Genomic DNA, 21,739 nt, shown 5'->3' with positions numbered 1-21,739 from the left:
CCTGCAAGAAAACCAGAACCAGAACACAAGGCAAAGCACCATCTGACAATGCCCACTCCAAGATGAATTGGGAAGTGTGTGTTAGTGCAGCCGTAAGAAACCTGATAGTATATTGTGCCTATTAACCATCTGTGAGGGAAAAGGTCATAGACCTGGGTTTTGCCACTCACCTGGAGTGCCGTCTTACCTGGCTATCACAAATCTGACAGCTGCCTTCAGCAAAGTGCTTAAAATCACTGCTCCTGAAACACATGCCCAGCTTGAGTGGAAACGGGACACGTGCTTTTGGGATGTGCTGAGACTTCTGTGGGCCGCTCCAGTGACCAGACTGGACCGCTTCAGGTACCAAGTGATGTGTAAATGTAGCAGAACGTGCCACGTAGTAAAACCTCTGCTGCCTGGGCTTCCCTTTTTCCTGTTCATACAATTTACAGCTAAAATGCTGGGAGCTATTTGCTGTGTGCTGTTATTTTGAATAAGAATCTTCCAGGAACAGTTCATCATAAATGCAGAAACCATGCTCCATAATAACTGGTTAGGTACGCCACCTGATCCTCTCCAAGCTCCCGAGCTATTTGGTTTTATGTAACAAATCCAGAAGTGATATAGGGGTGCGCAGCATTTGCTATTCAGGTTCACATGACTGGCAGGTCTCCAAAATCACAGTAAGTGATAATTCAGATACCTGAGCTGAAAATTCTACTTCATTGACAGCGAGAGGGCTATTAGACAAACTGAAGCCATTAACAACAGGTGATCAGACAACCAGCTGCCATCAGGCTGTGTTCTGTCTAGGAAGCTCCCTGGGTACTCTGCCTGCATCTCCTTAGGCCCTGTGCTAGGCAATACCATTCCCAATCTGAGCTAATCCAAATGGTCTAAGACTGCAAGTGAAACAGCTTGATTTAAAATGACTGTATACAACAACTGTAATCGTGAAGCATTCATGGTGGTGGTGGGGTGTCCTTGGTGCATCTCCTGCTGCCCAGAGGGTGCAGCTGCTCCATGTCCTAATGGTTTCAACCCAGTCCAACACAGAGCTGCTCCAAAGATGCCATTGACAATCCATGTGCATACAGGGCCTGAAAGGGCTCCAGGCAAGCCTGGGCTACAGTGGGGGAGAGTAGGAAGGTGATGTAAAGTTGTCTGTGTCCGTCAGTCTCCCCAGTCAAAGAACCCTTGAGAACTGAGTGCTCTTGCACATGCTACAGTAAGGACAGAGTGCTCGCAATGAGGATGAGTGACTCTGAGCCACGTGAAGGCCTGGGAGCTTCAGTTTAAAGCACTAAAACCCTAATAGGGCTCCCACTGCTAAACGAAACCTGCTGACTTTGAGGTGAGCAGAATGAGGCTTTTGTATCGACGTAATACAAAACAGGGATTGCCTGATGGGAAGTGAAGACTCACTGATAGCACAGGAGCAATAAAGAGCTGATCCTACTTCCATTAACTTTATTGGGAGTAGAACCAAAATATTTAAGTGGAGATTGGCATATCACATCTATCTAATCTAAAGTATCTCAGGATTTATGTTATGATATCAGCCCTGAGACAGACAGATGAAATAGTACTCCTACTATATTTAATTTATAATCTTCATCTCACTAAACTTGCACCTACCTATGGTCCCCATTACCAAAGTAGCTGAGTGGCTGCCAAGTATTTAGACATATAAATAAAATAGCAGAGACTATTTTGTTCTCTGCCTTCCTGCTTTTCCTGTAGTTTGTAAGATGCCCTGCAAGGTTTGCTCTTGTTCTGCTTAAGGTTTTGTGCGTAAGTGGATGGAACCAGAAATCTTTGGGTTGGTTTTAAACTTCTGGGGGAAAACAGATATGCCACAAAAGAGGCGCACATTTATTTCTGAATATATTGAGAGCAATTGCTATCAGAAGGGTAAGAGCAAGTAGTAGAATCTAGCTTCAGGAGCTGTGAGAATTTCATTGCATAAGCTCACAAACTTCCCCTGTTGGTTCACAGTCCAGACTGTTCTCACCAAAAGCCATGGGAGGTCATGCGGGTGGAAGGAGATACCTCAGTAAGCAAAGTCCAATACCCTGGACGGCTTTGACTATTAAGACAGACATTTGAGGCACACCAAAGGAACTTGTGTTACTGAGTAAATGGGATGCTGCGTTTGGAAGTTTCCAGAGCTTTCACAGGGCTCGTGCCTTCATTCCTAGATGTGATAAACAGCCATGGCAGAACTCCAAAGTCAAACAGTGCAGAGGTGTCCAGTCCATGTCTCCTGGAGGCGGCTGTGTACTTTTGACTGTCAGCTACAGACAGAAAGTTGATCACCAAGGACTGAGTAAAGATGTGCACTTCCCCTCTTTATAACAACATCCCTCCAGCCCTGAGCAGGCAGTGCTGCAGTGACCAGCTCTTCAGAGAGGTGCTCTCAGAGCACGTGGTGGTGGCTGTGGCTGGAACAAGACATCCAGTACCAAAGTTACCACTTCTTTGGGCCATGCTCTCAGCCTAGTTCTCACCGCGGTCCACGTTCATCATGCGGTGATCAGCAGCTGCATCTTGGGAGGGTTCAAGATGGAGCAACAGATGCTCTGAGACTGGTCCAAAGGGAGGAACACAAGACATTTCCAAGTGAGTCCTCCAAAGCTGGACAGAACTATATTTTCTCTTTTGCATTTCTGGCTGCTGCTAAGCTCATGAATCTCTGCCAGTGGATAAGCAGATAGCCCTGGACCCTTTTCATAATTGTTTCTGGATATATCCTTCCTCAATCTTATTCTACACAAAACTTCTTGAATAGCTCATTTAAGGAGAAAACACTTGAAAAGTATATTAGCAAACTCTTTCAGTGGGGTAAAACCATCAACATGGAAAATTCAAGTTTTCAAGAGAGCCATTAAGCGTGATTAAACCTTTAAAAAGGGAGAACAATGAACGCAGCCTTGTATTTAGCAATTTCATATCTTTAATTGTACAAAGATTTTCTTTAAAAGCACAAGCCTGAAAGGAAGCTGAATGTTACAGTATTTACTGAAGGAAAGCAATGAGAGAAGGCCTGTTCACTAGCTAATGGAGTGAAGCCCAGAAATAATGACAAAAAAGCGGTAACGACTGCTCTCCAACACAACATATATAAAAGAGGGAGCCATAAAAAGGCAACAATTCTTGACTTAGCTTTGAGTTTCACAATGACTGTGATTACAGATAGCAAGTCGAAGACCATATAAGCCACGATGAAATCTAGTTGGCTTTGCGATTGAGATTCAAATGAAAAAAACAAAAAAGCAACAGGGATGTTGAATCTGGGCAGCACAAATTTTGGATGAGGTATGAGAAATGGAAAGAAAGGAAGAAAGAGAAAGACCATCAAAAAGTTCAGCAGGAAATGAATATATTCTTGCTAGTTCCACCTAATAATAAACACAGCAGGGACCAGATCCTTAACTGAATTGAACTGGTAATGCTGGTGGTTCAGCTAGTTCGCTGTTCCTGAGGATGTGAATATCACACAGTCACACACAGCCCAGAGTACTTTAGCCTGTGCCATGTCGCAGCATCTTTCACACACAGAGAAAACTTTGCCTATCGGGAGCTAGAATAAAAAAGAAAAGGGAGGCTAAAGTAAAACTGATTAAAGCATACAATAATTATATTTCTGATACATTTAATGCTAGTTTAATTATTAGTGCTACTTTAAAGAGAAATTATTTTGACACGTTTTAAGGACCTGCGTTAATTACCAGCTTTATTTTTCTTGATCAGTACTTTTAAAGAGCAGCGTTAAGATCTGATCTGCAGTTTCATGTGTACATGGCTTTCTTCATAAATGTAATGCTAAGAATATATATGCATGTACTTTTCCATGACAGAGGTATGTTATCTACCTCAGTTACAGCCTTAGGCACACTTTAAATTTCAGTGGGCAGCTTTCTATAGTGCTTTTAATAAATCTTTTCCTTTATATTTCTATAATACCTTGAAAGTGCAACTTTTATTCAATCATTTCTTTAGAAAACAACAAAACCAAAGTTTTTAATACCTGTGGTTCTAGAGAAATAATAATTAAAAAAACCTAAACAAAACAAAAACCAACCCTGAAACTTAAAGATACAAAGTCCAGAAGACAAATGGAAAGAAAAAAAAGTACAGAAATTGTGTAAGTATAGAAACTGCAAAAGTATAGAAACGGCATAAGTATAGAAACTGCAACCTGATGGCTAGTGGCAGGAGAGCATCAGTCCAGTATTGGTGGTCCTGGGCAGGGGCATGTAATATATGGCATGCTACAAACCTAGCAAACTCCCAGGGAGGAGGATGACTGAGGTTTAATGCTCTCAGATGGAAAGATTGAGCATAACCGTATTAGCTCTGTGAGGAGTTCACCTAAACAACTGTATTGCACTTACACAGAGTAATATAAACTGCAAGCCTGTTGTTTAAATTCATGACTACTTGCATGAGCAATGAAATAAAACCAAGGAGTTGAGGAGGAACGGGGGGTAATGTACAAGTGGCAGCGTGCTGGTGGACAGAAGGACAATGAAAATGGGTACCATTTCAAAGACTACAAAATCCGGTTGGGAGTGTGTGACAAACATATGAGAAACTCTAATGCATACCATGGAACTAGCTGATTGCTGATGATGGCCATATGGGATATGTCTGATAGAGATGATCAGCGTAAAGGATCAGATGAAAATGCTGTTACAGAACAGACAGAATTGCAGACTCATCCACTGAATATTTTCCTTTGGAAGAAAGACAACCTGGTGGACAAAGACAGATACAATCCCTTCTTCAGGTGTGTATTGAATATGAAGAGTGGTTTGTGAGCAGGATTGATAGCTTGCTGGTAGATCTGTTGGCTTAACGTGTTACCTGGCTCTCTGCAAAATCTTGCCTTATATCATGATAACGCTCATTAGAGCATCAGGACTGTAGTAATAATGTTAATCCTCTTTGCAGTAGTGAAATGATGGAACATATATACCCTTTAGACTAGTCTGGGTTATCCTGGGATTTCCCAGCTCTCTCTGGACCAGTGTATAACTCAATGCAAAACAACCTGCTTAAACCGTGGAAGAAAGCTTTAGACCTGCTCCAGTATCGGGCATAGTCCCTCTCTCAGTATGGGGCTGGACTAGAGACTTCCCGAGGTCCCCACCAACCAGCTTTTCTGTGCCTTGGTCATGATATCCCATCTCCAGTTAGGAGGGTGTTAGACAGGCACACACTCTTCAATGGTTGCCATCTACCCCATTGGTGATTTGGTATTTCCTTTGCTTTGATTGTGTAAATAAGTTAAACAGAGATGATCCTGCAAAGATTATCTTGTTTTTTTTTGGCATGGTAAATGGACAACAAGCACTGAGACCAGAAAATCCCAGTACTGAATTAGAGCAGGTGCCTGAAGCTGGGGGATCCTTGCTTTGGGAGATGCCCCCCCCCCCCCCCCCCCGCACTGAGACTTACCAAGTGGGCATAGCTGTTAGAAGAGTCCAGCTTTGGCTATTAATTTTGTAACACTTACTTACATTTTCAATTAAAAAGATGGTTCAAGCCTAGATTGAGGACTCCTGATACCTCTGAAAATAACAGCCAAAGTTGAGCCATACTTCTGATTAGAAGCACTGCTAACTGTTGTAAAACAATGTACTGATACTTCCTGTAGGCACACTAGCTCTGGAAAATGTTGACTGGAAGCATCATTGCAAAGCTCTTGCCTCACAAATAAAGAAGAGGACACCCCCTGTAATTTAGATTTTGCAGCCTGCCATCAATTAAGTTGTATGAAAATCACTAGTCTGAATAGAGTGCTTGTGTGGGAAAGGTGAATGAAAATGCTTACAATGCACTACGTACGCTGAGGTTTTCTAATCAAGAAACAGTGCAAATACAGAGTTCCACTGTCTAAAATAAAAGCAAACTAAACCTGATTTCTCTGTGCCACAGTCCTCAACAATGGTAATCACATGCACTTAAGCAGGGTGATATTTTGTGATGACAGTGAAAAAATTACATCCTTACATAAATGAAATTATTGATTTGTGAATGCTACATCCTTGACACTCCCAGGACTGTGCCCTTTTTTTCTCCCAATGAAACACTTAGGCAATTATTCTTTATGCTTAAGGGAGGAACGCCTGGGTGTACAATGGTTTCTGCATTAGTGAAGTTGCCGTGATATCGTTTGCTGTTTGCCTCTACTAACTTGTGGTGACCAGAAGCCATTATATCCAACAGATACAATGGCAACCAGGAACATTACTCTCACAATACTGAAGAATGCAAATGCATTATCTCATGACCTCCAAGGATATGGTATGTGGCACTGCTGTTCAAAAAGTTTTGAAACTGGTTTGCGATGTGTTTATGTCTACTTGCTCATAGACAATTACTCCTGTAACTCGTTTTGTTTTGACCTCCGAGGGGAATGAGTGGCTCACATACATGATCCTTAAAAACACGTTCATATCAGGAGCAGGAGGGCTCGGAGGGAGCAGGTGGAGGAAGCATAAGAGAAATGAGCTATTGTGGGTCGGGAGTGAAATAAAAGCTTGGTCACATGGGAAAACAGCAAACAAGGCAGCAAAGCTGTTGAAGAGATTTTTTAGCTCCCCAAGGGACAATAATAGTTAAACAAAGGTGATTGAAAAAGCGCACCCCAGACCTCCACTAGCCGTTCACCAGTGGTGGTCCATCGTATCTTGTCCTTGTGCAAGCTGAGCCTCTCTGGCTCAAGGAAGGTGCCTTTGCTTAAACTAAGCCTGAATTTGGCTCAGCAAAGCAAGGAGAGAGGTGTACTACTGGAAGAGCACAGCGAGAAGCCCACACTGAAAGACAGGAACTGCCAGGGTGAAAAATATCCTGGATGGATTTGGCCACCAAGATCATAAATGGTAACTGTGCCCTGTGTCTACCACATGGGTGTGAGTGACCATGACTGAAACCTAGATCAAGATGACATTTGCATCATTTTTTATTTCTTTTGGTTTTCTCCTCATTATCTTATTGTAATGAAATGGTAAAACCATCTCCATACCATAATTGTGCCTTTCTTATATCAGCAAGTTGGCAAACAAATTTGACCTTCAGCCTTTGTTCTATTGTTAGTGTTTTTAGGGTCACTGGAGCCCACGGTTTCCTAGCTTTGCTTTATAGTGCATCATTTAGAATAAAGCATTCCCAGCTTTTTTTCACCTTCATTTTGCTCTCACACACACATATACAGACATGATTCCATTTCTGCTGGATCCTTCTGCTTTCTACTGGTTCCTTCTCCTGGATCTTTTATCCAAGCAAGTTTTAAAGACCCCAAATGAAATGCTGTTTCAACATTATCACTGCCAACAGCAGCACAGAAAAATTCAACAGGTTGCTGCTTTCTAAGAAAATGCAACCAAAATTTGAGCTTTCTTACTTATTGCCTATATGTATTCTCTGATATCTCATTGATCCCAAATCCAAAGCGCATCTTTGGCTGCCTATGGAATACTCTGGGACGACCAGTTGCCACGCAAGAAGTTGCTCTCTGCCTCCTGATTTCCCTGATGCTCTGGAGCAGGATAAATCCTGTCATGTGGACACCTGGAACAGCACATGCTGCTGGAGGGCACAGCAGAAACTCCATCAGCACAAGGGCAAAGGTGCTACAGCATCTCTGGTGCAGCACCTCTTCATAATCTCTCTGCACTGGGAGAAGTACGGCATCCTGGCATTCAGGGAGTGGGGAGAAACAAACATCTCCCATTCCCTCGCTCCTTTGAGGAAGCATATGAGGAAGGGACCCATTTTCTGGCTGCAGAAAAGGAGCAGCTCATAGGACCAAGGGCCTGGTGGAAAGTTAGCGCACATTTCTGCGAGCAACTGACAGAAAGGGAGTGCAAAAAAGAAAATGACATGGATTAGATCAAATGAAATCCCAATGGAAGTTCAGAGAAGTGCATCAGGCCCTCAATCCATGCTTTCTTGAATTGCCTACTGAAGTGCCAGCTACGGGGACCGTTAGAAATGCCTACAGAGGAAGGCAGAAATGAGTATGTCCATAATGACACATACATCTAAAAATAGACTCAAATACTGTGAGATCCTCTGTTGGATAGTTTCTAAATCACAGGTAACAGGAGCCACACAAGTGCACGAGCAGCCTGAGGAAGGTGGCTCCTTCGAGGTTCTTCAGGAACCCTGTCCCACGTTCAGAAAAACTACCATTGCACAAGGCTATTAGGGGCTGGGCTGTTTCACTGGGGCTAAGAAGTACTGCCAGTCAGTGTGCTTTTGGCTTAGGAAGGTATTACTAGAAAACTAGCCTTTAAGAAGGGGAACAAGCTTCTGCAAAATGACTGCCATCATGGAAACATTCTATTTCTTGCGACAACTCCCATGATACTTACCCTGCACAGAGGATTAAAATATTGGGGAAAAACATTGCGAGAAACAGAAAACAGAAGCAATACTGATTCAGCAAAAGGGGAACATTTCCCCCATCTCTAAACTTCTTTTCTCATCTGACTGAAGCTGGATGCATGCACAAGAATTTTGTTGGACCAAGACTATTGTATCTGTGACACCAGGTCAACCTGTGGCTCAGGCAGTCGCTCATGCACTAAACTTGCATGGAAAGATGCTGGAAACCCCATAAGGAAACACGTTTATAAGCAAAACGACAGTATTTCTTTTTTCCTCATGAATTTAACATTACTTTCGGGTACAAAGGATGAATCTACCCTGTCTTGACTTTGTTTGAAACAATAGGCTTACTTTATTTGTGTTTCACCCAGTTCCACTTTGTATTTTAATGACAAAAATGTGGTTTCTACCACATTTTTGGGAACTTACCCACTACCAGGACCCTGCCAAAATGGTCCAAGCATGGACACCGAATGACTCGTCATTTCCATCCCTGTGCCAAGAGACAGCAGCAGTGCCTGTGAGAGCTGGTGAGACTGTAATGGCTGGGAAGGAAATCATTCCCAAGGTGTCCTTAGGAAAATGATGAGAGAGGCAGGCAGTAATTTGACATGAGAAAGTATGGGAAAGCCGGAATGGGTGCATCTGTGGCATTCAGGCAGGGCGTTTTTTGTCATCATTGGGTTTGGGGGCATTTTTAACACCCATATGGAAGGATAATGCAGTATATGGATGGCAGTGAATATAAGTGGCTTGAAAACAAAATAAACAAGCACTTGACCAAAGACACTTTGTGGATACAATTGCTAATCCAATCCAGTGGAGATGGGTTTCACAAGGGCCTCCTCTTGTCCTGAAACATCTTATTCTCCTTGTTAAAAGGCATTTAAAAGAACAAAATACTTTTATTAAAAATGCTTTTCAGGGCTAAATGACGTTAAGAGCATTTTCTATAGCTTGCATTGCTATTTAGGAGAGCATGTTATTTCTTTTTAATTTGCTCACTCATTCCTGAATAACTTTTCATAGGACTCCAGACACTGCAGTGTGACAGCTAAACCAAGGAGCATCGGATGCGATGGAATTGCTCTACAAGCAACCTTGCCAAAGGCCCTTTTGCTGCACAAAGCTGGCTCTATCTTTGTATATTGAGGGAGCTAAATCAATGTTAAATGCTTGGCTCTTTTCACAGGACAATGACCAGGACCTAAGCTTCGTCCTTCCTTTTTGATTGACACTTGAAACGTTGAGTTGGAATCAGCCAGAGGCACTGCTACAAGCTTGAAGCCTCTGCTGGGGATAACAACTGGTGACATCTGCAGAAAGGCCGACAAAAGGCAGTTGAAAGCCGTGTTTGTTGCTTTCCCCTCTCAGATCTCCTCTCTTTCATGGAGCTCCTTACTTGCTTTAATATTATGATTCAGCACCTGGCTCTTTTGAACCTTGCTTTAAACTTCAAAAGGCGAGGTGGTATTAACAAACATGAAACGAAAAAGTGGCAGTAGTTTGATTTACTGTTGTCGTCTTATCAAGGGGGTTTTTTGTCACCAGCTGCCACTTTCTGTCATCTTTGGAACCATTATCATTTCTCTAAAATCTAAAAGACTCCACTTAATAACAGCTTTGAATACAGGCAGGATCAGTAACCTATACAGTTCTGGGATGACAGAACCATCAAATGACAAGAAAGATGTTGCCAAAAAAAAAAAAAAAACAAACCTTTAAAAAAAAAAAAAAACAAACTAAAAAAAAACCAACCCAAAACCCAACAATAAAACAAATAAAAAAGCTGTAGTACTTCTAAGTGACCTTGATTTCAGAATTAAACAAATCACGCGCAATTCCATTGTTCTTGTTGGATACGTTCTGCACTTTCCTTGCAACATTTCTTTTTTGTTCTCAGGACTAAGGGAAAACAAAGCCAAGGCTTCCAGAAAAACTGCTCAGCACACAACAAGCACTTGGTATCACATGAGCACTGTAAGCTCCTCACTTGTAAAAGCGCCAGTGATAATTGCCAGTCTTGTTTCACTGCTGTCCTAATGCAGCAGCTTTCATTCAGCCTGAGATGGAGCCCTGAAAGCTGCTTCGCTAGGGCAGACTCACTGGTAGAAAATCTGTTTAACTCTCACTTTTACAGCACTTCTCCATGTTTCTCGGCTGTCTTTCCCAGTTTCAGAACCTGAAATACCCCTGCGCCTTGCCAAGTGGGTTTGCCCATCACTGCTTTCCAGGTTCAGGTAAAAGCAAGCAAATAAATGCAAACAAGTTTTTGACCACAAACCTACTGTGCTTTCTTTCTTGTCACCTCACTGTCCTCTATAGGAAACTCATCCTTGCCCCTTTCATTGGTTGTTTTATAATGGCATAAATGATGAACCTACTAGGAAGGAGAAATTCCTCCTGGTACCTTCTAAACTCATAACTCATTTGATGAGCATCTCATTACCAGCACTGACCTTTATCTTACAGAGATTTGAACCTTAACTTGTGCTTCTGTGCGTTTTGGTAGTCGCTTCTGCCTGTGCAAAAAGAGTGAAAATTGCCAAGGGGATCCCCTCTCCTGTCCCCAGCAAAGTGTTTTCCTTCCCACTAGCTATGTGCAATGCAAGGCAACAGGGAAAAGGCTGCTCCAAAAGGTTTTCCCCCAGCACCTCATTGGCCAATCTCCCTGCCACTGCCCACTGACCCCTTTCCAGACCCTTTTCATCACAGGAATCTGTGGTAGTTTAGTTTCAGCATCTCTTGCTAAAATGAGAATGAAAACAACAAAGTGAGAATCCCCTGGACTGTGAAAATGCTGACGGAAAAACACGATTGCCAGAATCCAAAGTTGATTTCTTTTGGATTGGGATATGACAAAACTCATACAAAAATGAGACGAGGATTGCTAAAAATACCCATTATCTTGTGACGGAAGGCTCACTGTATAATCACAACGAGGTTTTCTCACAGAGCATGTCCACATTTGGAATTTTAGTCATTTTAACAAGTGTTAATTACCACATGCTAACTAGCAGAAGTGTGTGTGTGGGGAGATGTTGTATATTTATTTGCTCCAGACTTGGAACATATTAGAAAGTAGGCTCTATTCCAGTTTACTGTCATATGAATGAACGTGTTACCCAATTACAAATGGAAGATATCACAAGAAAATATAAGCAAGGATCTTCCCCTGATATATTCCTTTGATGAGGAAACTCAGAATATATTTACCAGATCAGGTCAAGGGGAAATCTGGGCTTGGGCCTATTAAAGGAACAGGAACAGAAGCAATGTGCCTGTGTAGGGTGGAGAACAAGAGAGAGGTGGGTTTTTTCATTTTACCCATGAAAACCAAGAAATACTAACAGAAAGAACACGCATGGGAAAGCATTGGTGCAGTTGGATCAATGCCCCTAAAAGATTTAGGATGAATGCAGAACAGCTGATGACCATATCACATATGTACACATATATATCAATATAGGTATAATATACTTGTGCAATTCAATTACTATATGGATAGTATATCCAATCATATATATTTATAAATTTAGCCACATATATGTATTTTGAACATACAGGAGCTGAATTTTGGCTTTATAGTTTCCTTGACAGATTTTGGAAATGAGAAAAGGGAGATTGGTATTTTCTTAAAATCACTGGTGACATAATCCAAGATAAATATCTGCCAGACCAAGAAAACTGAGAGCATCAGAAGAACGCAAAGGCGTAACCCCACGTCTGATTTATACCTTTATAGTCTATAGAAATTGCTTAGGATAAATTTCCAGAACAAGAAAGATGTGCAGCATTAAAAGAATCCCAGGCACTCTACCAGGAGGTGTTCAGTGCTTAGAACAAACCAAAAAAGGGGACTGGAGAGTTCCATGGAATCTGTGATGCAAGATGGAAACTACTGGTGTTGGAGGAATACCTTCAGAAGGAGCAGCTTGCTGTGTGGAAAGAGTCACAGAACTGGATGGAAATGTCCCAGTAGCCTACATTTATTTCTAGATTAAAAAAAACCCATCAGACAACCAACCAAAAGCCAAACAGAAGCATTTCAAGGATTCAGCCAGATCCAGAAACTCTGATGTAAATTTGCAAGTAGTTTACTCAACATGCAACTACACCCAGGCAAATAGAATGAGAAAAAAGTAAGACATACAGATCTGTATGAATTAGCTTTCTACGTAGTCCTCTGCATACTTGTTTTTAGGAGAAGCAGTGAATGGAGATTGTTTCTTCAGAGAGAATGAGGATGTGGATCTGTTTCAAACTCATGGCATAACATAAAGTATTTTAGAAAGAAATTACTAGAATAAATATCCTGTAAACCTGATTGGATTGATAGTAAATACATAAGGAATGAGATTAATAACTGAGTTCAAGTATATATCCAAAAAGAGTTATAAATTCTTCAGAGGGAAGTCATGCACACAAACCTGCCAGTTTTAAAGAGATCGCAAACTTAATAATTTGCTTATTATTTAGTGGGTTTTCAAAACTCTGCTCATAACCTTCCTCACTGTAAATTCCATTAAAAGAAATGTAAGGAACTTCTAATGTGGTTTAGTAAGTGACAAACAGATATGAAATAAAGGCTAAGAGCAAGTAGAAATCATCATTTTAATGGTGGAGTGGAGGTTACTGATGTGATTTGAAGAGGACTTGGCTGTTCTGTACATCCATTAATCATGGGGGAAAGGTGCGAACTCCGAAATAGCAATACTTTCTGACAGAAAAGACACTGGAGAGCTGCAGCAAAAGCTGACTGAAAACTGCCAAAGAAACTCACAAACTGAATGCTGGGGCTGGGGAAAGGCAGGTGAAATTCAGCGTTGGTATTCATAAAGTAAACAGGAAAAAATAACTCTGAATGCACTGTTGTCATTCATGGAGGAGATCTTGGAGTTGTTATAGATGCTGTAGAGTCATTCACCGAAAAACCTCAATTCAGCACTCGGTGATAGTCAGAGAGAAAAGAACAATGTAAGGAATCATTGAGAAAAGAGGTGAGATGAATGCCAGCAACAGGGGGCCACATCCTGAGCTGAGAGCAGCTCTGCTCTTCTCCTCCAGAATAAAACCCACAAGTGTAGGAACAAAACAGTGTGAGGAAGGACAACAGAGGGGAAAACAGTGAAGAATCTTTTGTCCTGGAAAATGCATAGGTTTAGAAAACTCTAAAAAGTACAAAGAAGGTGACTATGGGATAATGATGATTATTATTTCCCAGAACATAAGAACTAAGGTAACCTGATGAAGTGAGAAGGCAGCAGAATCTAAAGGAATTACTTTAACATGCATCGCTCTTTTAAATTTTACAACTTATTCCCAAGTGATGCTGTAGAAGCCCAGGGTATAAATGGCTTCAAAAAGCATCCTCACAGGATGATCTCTAAAGTGAAGACCTTTATTTGTTCTTTTTTTAACAGTTATCTTTGGACAGTTAATTTGTCTTTTATAAATATACCTTTAAACATTTATGAGTGTTAATACGTTAAACTGCACTGATTTTATCATCTGCGATCTTCCCTGTGTCCATATTTCAAGCAGCAATTACCCTTTCTCAAAATTTGCTTAGAGAACTTCAGCTTTCTTCGGTATGTATGAGAATTAACTTAAGCCATCCTTTGGAAACTGGAGTTCTACCTAGCTTTGACCGGGTTGCATGGGTGATTTAAGACTGTCCAGTCTTCAGTAAATGAAGCGCATAAGTAGCACATTTTAAAGGTTTTTTCTGACACCAGTAAGTGTTTGCAGAGTTGAGTTATAAACAGCCATATTCTATAATAGCAATAAAAATGACGATGCATTTACTTTTCCAACTGCTTATGGACGGTGATGTTGTTGATACTTTTCCTTCCACATATACCACGATATTAATGGAGCACTAAACTGATCACCCCTTCTCTCAGCTTCCAGGCTGCTGCAGACGTGGCTGGGCCAGATGAAATGAAGGGTTTAGATACCAACGAGTCAGGAATTTCAAAGCCCGAGCTCACAACAGTGCATTGAGAGGTCAGTGCTCCAGGAAGATGCTCTAAAACTTCTGCTCACCGCTAATAAGAGTATGAAGCATGTGTTTGCCTGAGCTCTACTGCCATCTCTGCACCTGAATACCCCTCCTCATTTCAAGACCTGGGTCCCACCCTAGAAGTAGGCACCTTCACAGTTTTGTGACAAATATCTGGCCACGAAATGCAAGATCTTTGTTCAGTGCATTGCCAAAGTCAGTTCACATCCTCATCCTGGGAAAGGGTCCAGTGCACCAGGTTATAGGCTAATGTCAATTCACCAGCATTCCCCCTAGGGAAAGGGTGCCAATGGGAAGAAAGGAAGGCAAGATTTGTGGGACTAGAGACAAGCAGGCATAGAAGTACATGGCTCTCCTTCCAAATGACCGAGGCTGCAGGGAAGAAGAGAGATGTTCTGGATTTTCTAACACTGCTTAAGCATATAAATTCATGGGTTAAGACAACAAGAAAAATCCAAAAGACTAGCCCTGCACCTTCTGCCCCATCCTCTCCATCATCCAACATGTCGTACTTGTCATCTCTTCTCCTTTCACTGGCTCTGTGGGTGACCCCATGCACCATTTTAAGCATGGCATAAGCACCCCATCTTGAAACCAGGGAGAGAACACTAGTGTAGGTTACTCCTTCATCACTACATCATGGTGCAAGGGGACTGTTTTGGCAAGCAAATTGGATGGGCTAAATCCCAGCAGATCAGTGAGAGAACTGTAGGTTACTGCAGAAAAGGTAGATAAGCCTGCCCATTATGTGATCACCTTTCCCTGAGTAAATCTATGAGTAGACCTGTACAACACCCTGGGAAAGCAAGGTGACATTCTTTCCTCCTTTCCGGATGCCCATAGCTGCTGCATGTGGGCTGGATGCCTCACCATGGAAATCAGAGCAGGTCTGTACACACAGGAGTGGGTTGGCAGCCCTCAGGCAACCCCAAGGTGAAGCAGCAGGAAGGTTGGTATGCTCAGGTGCTTCCGAGGTGGTGCGGCTGCTGAGTGCAGAGGTTCACGATGCAAGGTACCTCTACATGTCTAAAATCTTGCTGTAGCACTTGTTGAGGTGCATATGGTCTTTGGTTTCTTCCCTAGCACTGCAATTAGGGGGTGTTTAAACTGCACTGTACCATCTATAAAAAGGTGTGCAAGGTGCATGTTAAAAAACAGGGTCAAACATCACAGTCAAAATCAAACAGCACTTCCTCATTTCTGGGCATTGCGCATGAGTAACAACATTGGTGGGTGGTGGGTGGGTGGCTTGTTAGGGGGAGCTGCTCTGGGGTCAGTATCAGTGCCGGCCAGCTTAAAGGTACCTTCTGTTTTTATTCACATCTGCTCCGTGTGGCTGATCTCACACTGAGGTGAGCTCCACAGTGCGCTGAAATCATGCGTTCCATCGGGAAAACTCCCTCGTGCACGTGCTTATTCCTCCAGCTAAAAATATCCCAAAGCAAAACCTCCGAAATGGCACCCTCCTCTGGCTCAGCCGCACCCACAGCCAAACACACTTATCTGGGAACCGCAGCAGCTGAAAACCACAGGAAACTTCAGAGCAAAACAAATAGGGCTGTGATGAATGCACGGCAAAGCCCTGGAGATCCCGATTCCTGTCACCCGACTGCAGCGTTATCAAGAGTCAAGAACTGGGGACTACAGGACTGCCCCCAGCCTGAGTGCCTTCCCCTTGGCCAGAAGGGAGCTGTGCATGCTGAGCCAGTCTTCCCCCATCACAGCAATGAAAGCCAGGACTAAAAAATTCCACTTACAGCACATACATTCTGCAGGGGTAATCCCCAGGATACAGACGCTTCCAGCAGGCACATGATTTCTGCAGAGATTGCCACAAAACAACAGATCTTGCTGTAACAAGGTGAAGCATCTGTAATTCAGAAATGTCTACACGTATACAACAAGGTTTGGCAATTCTCAGTGTCCATTCATCGTGTCTCACCCTCTAGCAGAGATGCAGGGCTCAAAGCCTCCTTGCCATTTCAACAACTGCTTACTTCTATGTAATGACTGAGGACCAAAGGCTTGCTGCTCTCACTCCCAGCAAACACACAAGGCATCGGCCATGTGGTGGCAAAGTGCATGAAGCAAGACTGCTTCACCTTGCGATACGCCTCTTGCTCTCATCCACATAGATCCTTTAAGGCATTTAATAAGAAACTGCACCCAAAGGAAGTTCCCAGAAGCCGTAAGTTTTGCCTTGTATTTTAGCCTCAAGATGATGATACTCCACCAGGAAACGGAGCTTCTCTAGAAGTCACTGAGACCCTTTTTCAAGTAGGCACAGTTTGTAAAGCACATTGTGATTTGTCTTCAGACCAGGGATAGACTTTGTTTTCCACATTCACCGTGCATTGCAAACACATGCACGTGAGCACCAGTCCCCCTGCAGCACTGAGTCTGAGCAGCACAGGCAGGTGGTGATGGCTCATAGTCACACTCTCCTGCCTCTAGTCCTGAAGCTTGTGACAAAGCTCCAGGTCTGGCCCAGCAGACCTGATGCACAGTGATGCAGCTCCTGATGTTCCCGTGTGCTTGTAGTACCTGAAAGCAGAAGCAAGACGAGATTTGTAGGAAATAGGCCAGAGCAGAACGTGCTTATTCTCCTGCAGCTCCCACTGCGATTCATGTGCCTGGCAGAAGGCTTAATGCCTGCCCCATGCTACTACATGAGATGCTGTGACCTGTATTGAATTAATCTTTTCAGCAATGCCCCAAACCTGTTGAGTTCATTGTCAAGCTAAGAAGTGACTATTTTGCCCATTTTAACTGATTTTACTTTGAAGCCCAGCACAAGACTTGGAGCAGATTAGATAGCAAAGAACCAGCCACCTAACCAGTCCCAGGTTCACTTGGAAGTTGTATGCAAAATGGCACAAGTTTGGAGATACCAGATGCTTTCCATCTGGGACTCAACACACAACTGGATGATCCACACAACCCGGCATGCTCATAGGTGTGGGGTTTTAAATTTCCAGGCAAATTAACGCCAACCAGGAGGTGACCTGTCTATTGGCAGTAGACAACTGATGCCAAAGCCTGAAAACCCCACAAGAACTAAACTGGCCACCTACTCGATAAGGGCTGAGGCAGAGAGTCTTTAACATTGTGGGGAAGTTGCCAACGAAGCCACTTCTTGTGCTGGTTCATTCTGCATCTGTGAAGCAGGCTTTTGGTCTCAAGAGCTGTCAGCTGAGAACTATTCACAAGCAGTAAACTTGATTCCAAAGGAAAACAAACAGAAGACAGAAGACATTTCAAGTGGCTTTAGCAATGCGAGACACAAAAAAGTGAGAAAAAATATATAGCCATTTCTCACCACCCTTGTGCTTACAGGATTCCAATGCTGCTTTAGTTGGTTTTGGGTGAAAGAAAAACATTATTCCAAGACAATGAAATTTATGGTCTAGTGAAAGAAAGGAGTCAGCTATGTGACCTCCTGACATTTCATGACCGAGTTGTTTGGGGACATATGGCTTTTTCTTTTTCTTCATTTATCTCAGTTTTTTAATCACTTGTCATATTCTAATTCCAAACATTTTGCTGTTTCAAAAGCCCCAAGCCATTATCAATAACATTAGCCAGCTTGAGCCAATTTTAACACTACCAGAAGAAATTATACTCCTATCCAGAACCCTTTTTTCTTAGAGCTTTTCAACGTGGAGGAGTTTGCTGAGGCAGATGAGGGTTTTGAAACGGAAATATGCTAAATGTAGGCAGCCAGCTTCGTGGTTATGGGTGACCTGGTGAGCCCAAGGGGCACTTTCTACACTGCCACCTATGAACCACAGCTGAGAAGCACCAAGTCACAGAGCAGTGAGGATCGCCTCCGGTGAAATATCTCAGATAAGTAAAAGAGGTCAATTTAATAACCTAGATTGCCCTCAACTATTAAGTCAGATTAAAACGTCTAGCCCCTCCAAAGCTAGAATTGAGGGCATTTTGTATTCCCCACCTGACCTTTTGCAGAAATGGGGGCCATCTGCACATCCTGGGCCCTGTCCAGGTTCATGCTCCCAGTGCCTCAGTGTGGGGATGTTTGGATTTGGTGCTTTGGTCCCCATTTAATTTCAAAAGAAGTAAAATGAAATGATCTTTTTTATCTTTTTCTTTCCATTTGGCCTAATAAGCTCTCCATATTCCTAAATTACCATCTCTTTGCATGTGTTCTCTGTAGAGCTGCCAGTCAACGTCAAATGAGGTGTATAAATCAAAACTCTGGTTATGTTCTGATAGCATTATATAGACTGGCAGAAAAACACAGGTGAGCAAGTGTCACATCTACATGAGAGTTTTTTTCTCCCTTTTTAAATTGAGACATCTGTCTAATCTCAGTACTTCCCAGTAAATGAATATAGGCACCTCCGAAGCTTATCTGGGCTTGATGTTAAAGAAAAACATTTCTATGGGCACATTTGTACCTGTCAGCACTTCCTGCAGAGTTCTCTCTCTCTATATATATTAATGGGAGTGACATCAGAATGATTAAAATGATTGTTAATGTTAACACCGCTTTAGTGCCCGCATTACCCCCTTTTTGAAAGGGAGACTTTCCTTGAACCCAAGGGCAAGTGGGGTTTGGATTATTCTTCCAAAACTTTGAGGAAACCAGGGAAGAACAAAGCCAAAGTAGGAAAGTCAGCAATGCATATTGCAGGAGGTTACAGATGCATACATCTATCTCTATGCTGGACTGATAAGCCTTCCCTGAGCTGTTTCTGCAAGGCAGTTGTTTAATGCTGAACAAAAGTACAGCTAAGACTTTCCTTTCCCCACATCCAGCGGCATCCACACTCGAGTGAAATGCCTTACATGCAAACCCAGCCCACTCAAAGACATCTCAACCTTGACATTTTGTTTTCTTTTTGCAAAACCCTGGTTTTTTACAGCACCACTTGCCTGGCATGCTCCCACGTGAAGCAGAGTTATCAGAATAATAATTAACAGGCGCTCATTAATTTAGGATCAAACAATACCCCCCAATGAAGCAGCGCCCAACCAATGTGATCCCTTAAAGTGAGGCGTATGCTTTTCTTACACCTCGTGGCATCTAATCTGCTGTAACCATTAGGCACCGAGCTGACCGTAAAGGCCCATATAACATTGAGTCAAGGACAGTTAATGGATGCCGGAGCACAAACAAGAGTGCTCCAAGCATGTCAGTCAAGACTAACCTGAGGCAAAAACATCAAAATGCAGGTTGGAGTTTTGACATTCCTGCAGGCTCTGTACGCCTCGCCAGTGAATTTTTAAAGTCAATATCCCCCTCCTGCTCGCGAACACTTTCTATCTGATGAGTAGCAGTAATGTGGATCTGATTGAACTGTGACTAAAGTCTGACTTAAAAGGCAGCTTTGAATGTGTGCTCGTGTGTGCGTGTGTTGTTTTTGGGGGGTTTTTTATAAATGTCTGTGATAACAATAAAGACAGTTTACACAGATTATCACAGGCTGTGTCTTTAGACTTCAAGGTTATATGATTAGGAAATTAGAAAAGAGATGAGATTAGGAAAACCACAGAACATTTGGAAAAAAAAAAAGAAACCAAAACAAAAAGAAAGAAAGCTTTTTACAAATTATCTGTGTACTGCATTTGCACAGAATCTGATAGATAAATCTTCTCATATTTGGAAATGGATAAAAGCTACAATGTAAATAGGAGGAACCGGCTTGGGAGCACACGCCTGGCAAAAGCTCAAAAAACATATTAAGTATTCTAATTTGCTTAAAGCTTACTTATAAAAAAATGCATATTGTGATATAAAATGTAATGATTTCTGCATGGAAATGTAATGAGCAATAATAATTGCTCTGGATGGGCATAGTACACACTGTTAGAAAGTGAGGACCCTCTGCCTTCAGATTTCACATTAAACCTTTATTTTCTTTTTCCCTTTTGCACAGTGGAGCGAAATGATTAAGGCAAATGGACATAAAATTTAAGCCAAGATCATTCCTAGTATTGGGTAATACACGTGAGCACATAGGATGCCATAAAATTGGGGTGGTGGCAGTAATAAACAGACTTCCTATTACTGGAAAAGAAGGTGTGTTTTCAAGGGGAAATTGTATTAGCTGAAGTGGTACATTAGTATTTAGAAGTCCTAACCAAAATTTCCAAGCAAGCCATAAAACTTGATTAATTTAGGAAGCCAACATTTTCATGCATTCTTTGGAGAGCTTCTGAGACTGCACTCATGGTGAACATTTTAATGGGGGTCATTTTGCTATTAGAGCACATCAGTGGGTGAGCCATTTGATGTGTTTTTCATTTGTCTTGTGACCTTTCGCTTGGCACTGTCCTGTTGTTTCTTTGGTTGTAACTTTATTAACCTTTTAATTTTTCCTGGACTTGAGATCATGTGTGTTCCACCGACATAGCAGCACAAATATTTTGCATTAACTGCACACACCTTGGGCATAGCTTTTTTTTTCCTTTGGCTCTTGGCTTCGTGAAGCATTGCTATGTCCTATTAAACAGCTGTATGTCAGCCCAGAGACGGCTGCCTTCATCAGTTACCTGAAAAGTATACAGCTTGTTAAGAGCTCAGATTCCTCCGGGTCCCTTTGGAATGCACTGTGCTATTCAATAGATTTCTAAATAGTTTTCTCTGCCTGCAAAAAAGAAAGGTGGAAAAGTCTTTAGCTAAACCTTTATGTACTGCCATTACTTCTCTAGGAAGTACACTTGTTTGACACTGATTCTTTTATTCTTTTTAATGTTTTTCCTTCACATTTCCTACACCCAACTTTAATCAGATCCAGAGAAAAATGCACCTTTTTTTTTTTAAAGAAACAAAAAGTCTGTGATAACAATAAAGGCACTTTTGTTTTCATAAAAATGTTTTAACATCTTGTGCAAAGATAATTTGCACAGATTATCCCAGGCTGTTTCTAGGCATCCATGAGGTTACCACTGAAGCTTGTGTTCAAACACCTCTTTTGCCTGCCCAAAGACCTGTAGTGCAACGAAAGAAACAGAAATGAAATTTTCAAATCCCAACAACTGTTTTCTGGGTTAGGTTCTTTTTTTCTTCTTTGTGGTTTTCTCTCTTGCATGAGACTTGGCATCGTCTAATGATCTCGTGATAATGTCATGGCAACTCGGAGGAGCAGAGACCATATTAAGATGTCACTCTGATGGCAAAATGAGGGCAATTGAAGCCTGTGGAGACTTTATGACAAACGATGGCAACACAAACTCAATACAAGTCTATACAGAGCACATTATCATGTCAAGAGAACAGTATAATCTAATAGATCATTTATGTCTCTAACTTCTATGAAAGCGATGTTGATACCTGCATATGGGAAGTACAGTATCGAGGCAGCA

The 21,739-nt window shown here is 42.1% G+C and overlaps 1 long non-coding RNA gene across 1 annotated transcript; it reads left to right on the top strand.

Moving 5' to 3' along the window:
- Positions 1 to 213: 213 nt before the first annotated feature.
- On the top strand, positions 214 to 11,603 carry LOC130592608 (uncharacterized). Its single transcript, XR_008970591.1, has 3 exons — positions 214 to 342; positions 6,217 to 6,294; positions 9,412 to 11,603. It is a non-coding gene; the product is annotated as an uncharacterized LOC130592608 (long non-coding RNA).
- The last annotated feature ends 10,136 nt before the right edge of the window (positions 11,604 to 21,739 follow it).

This window comes from Pezoporus wallicus, unplaced genomic scaffold, assembly GCF_028554395.1.
Source record: "Pezoporus wallicus isolate ANWC-B61680 ecotype Strahan unplaced genomic scaffold, APGP_CSIRO_Pwel_v1 contig_14703, whole genome shotgun sequence".
Taxonomy (NCBI): domain Eukaryota; kingdom Metazoa; phylum Chordata; class Aves; order Psittaciformes; family Psittacidae; genus Pezoporus; species Pezoporus wallicus.
This window is presented reverse-complemented; position numbering and strand designations above follow the sequence as displayed.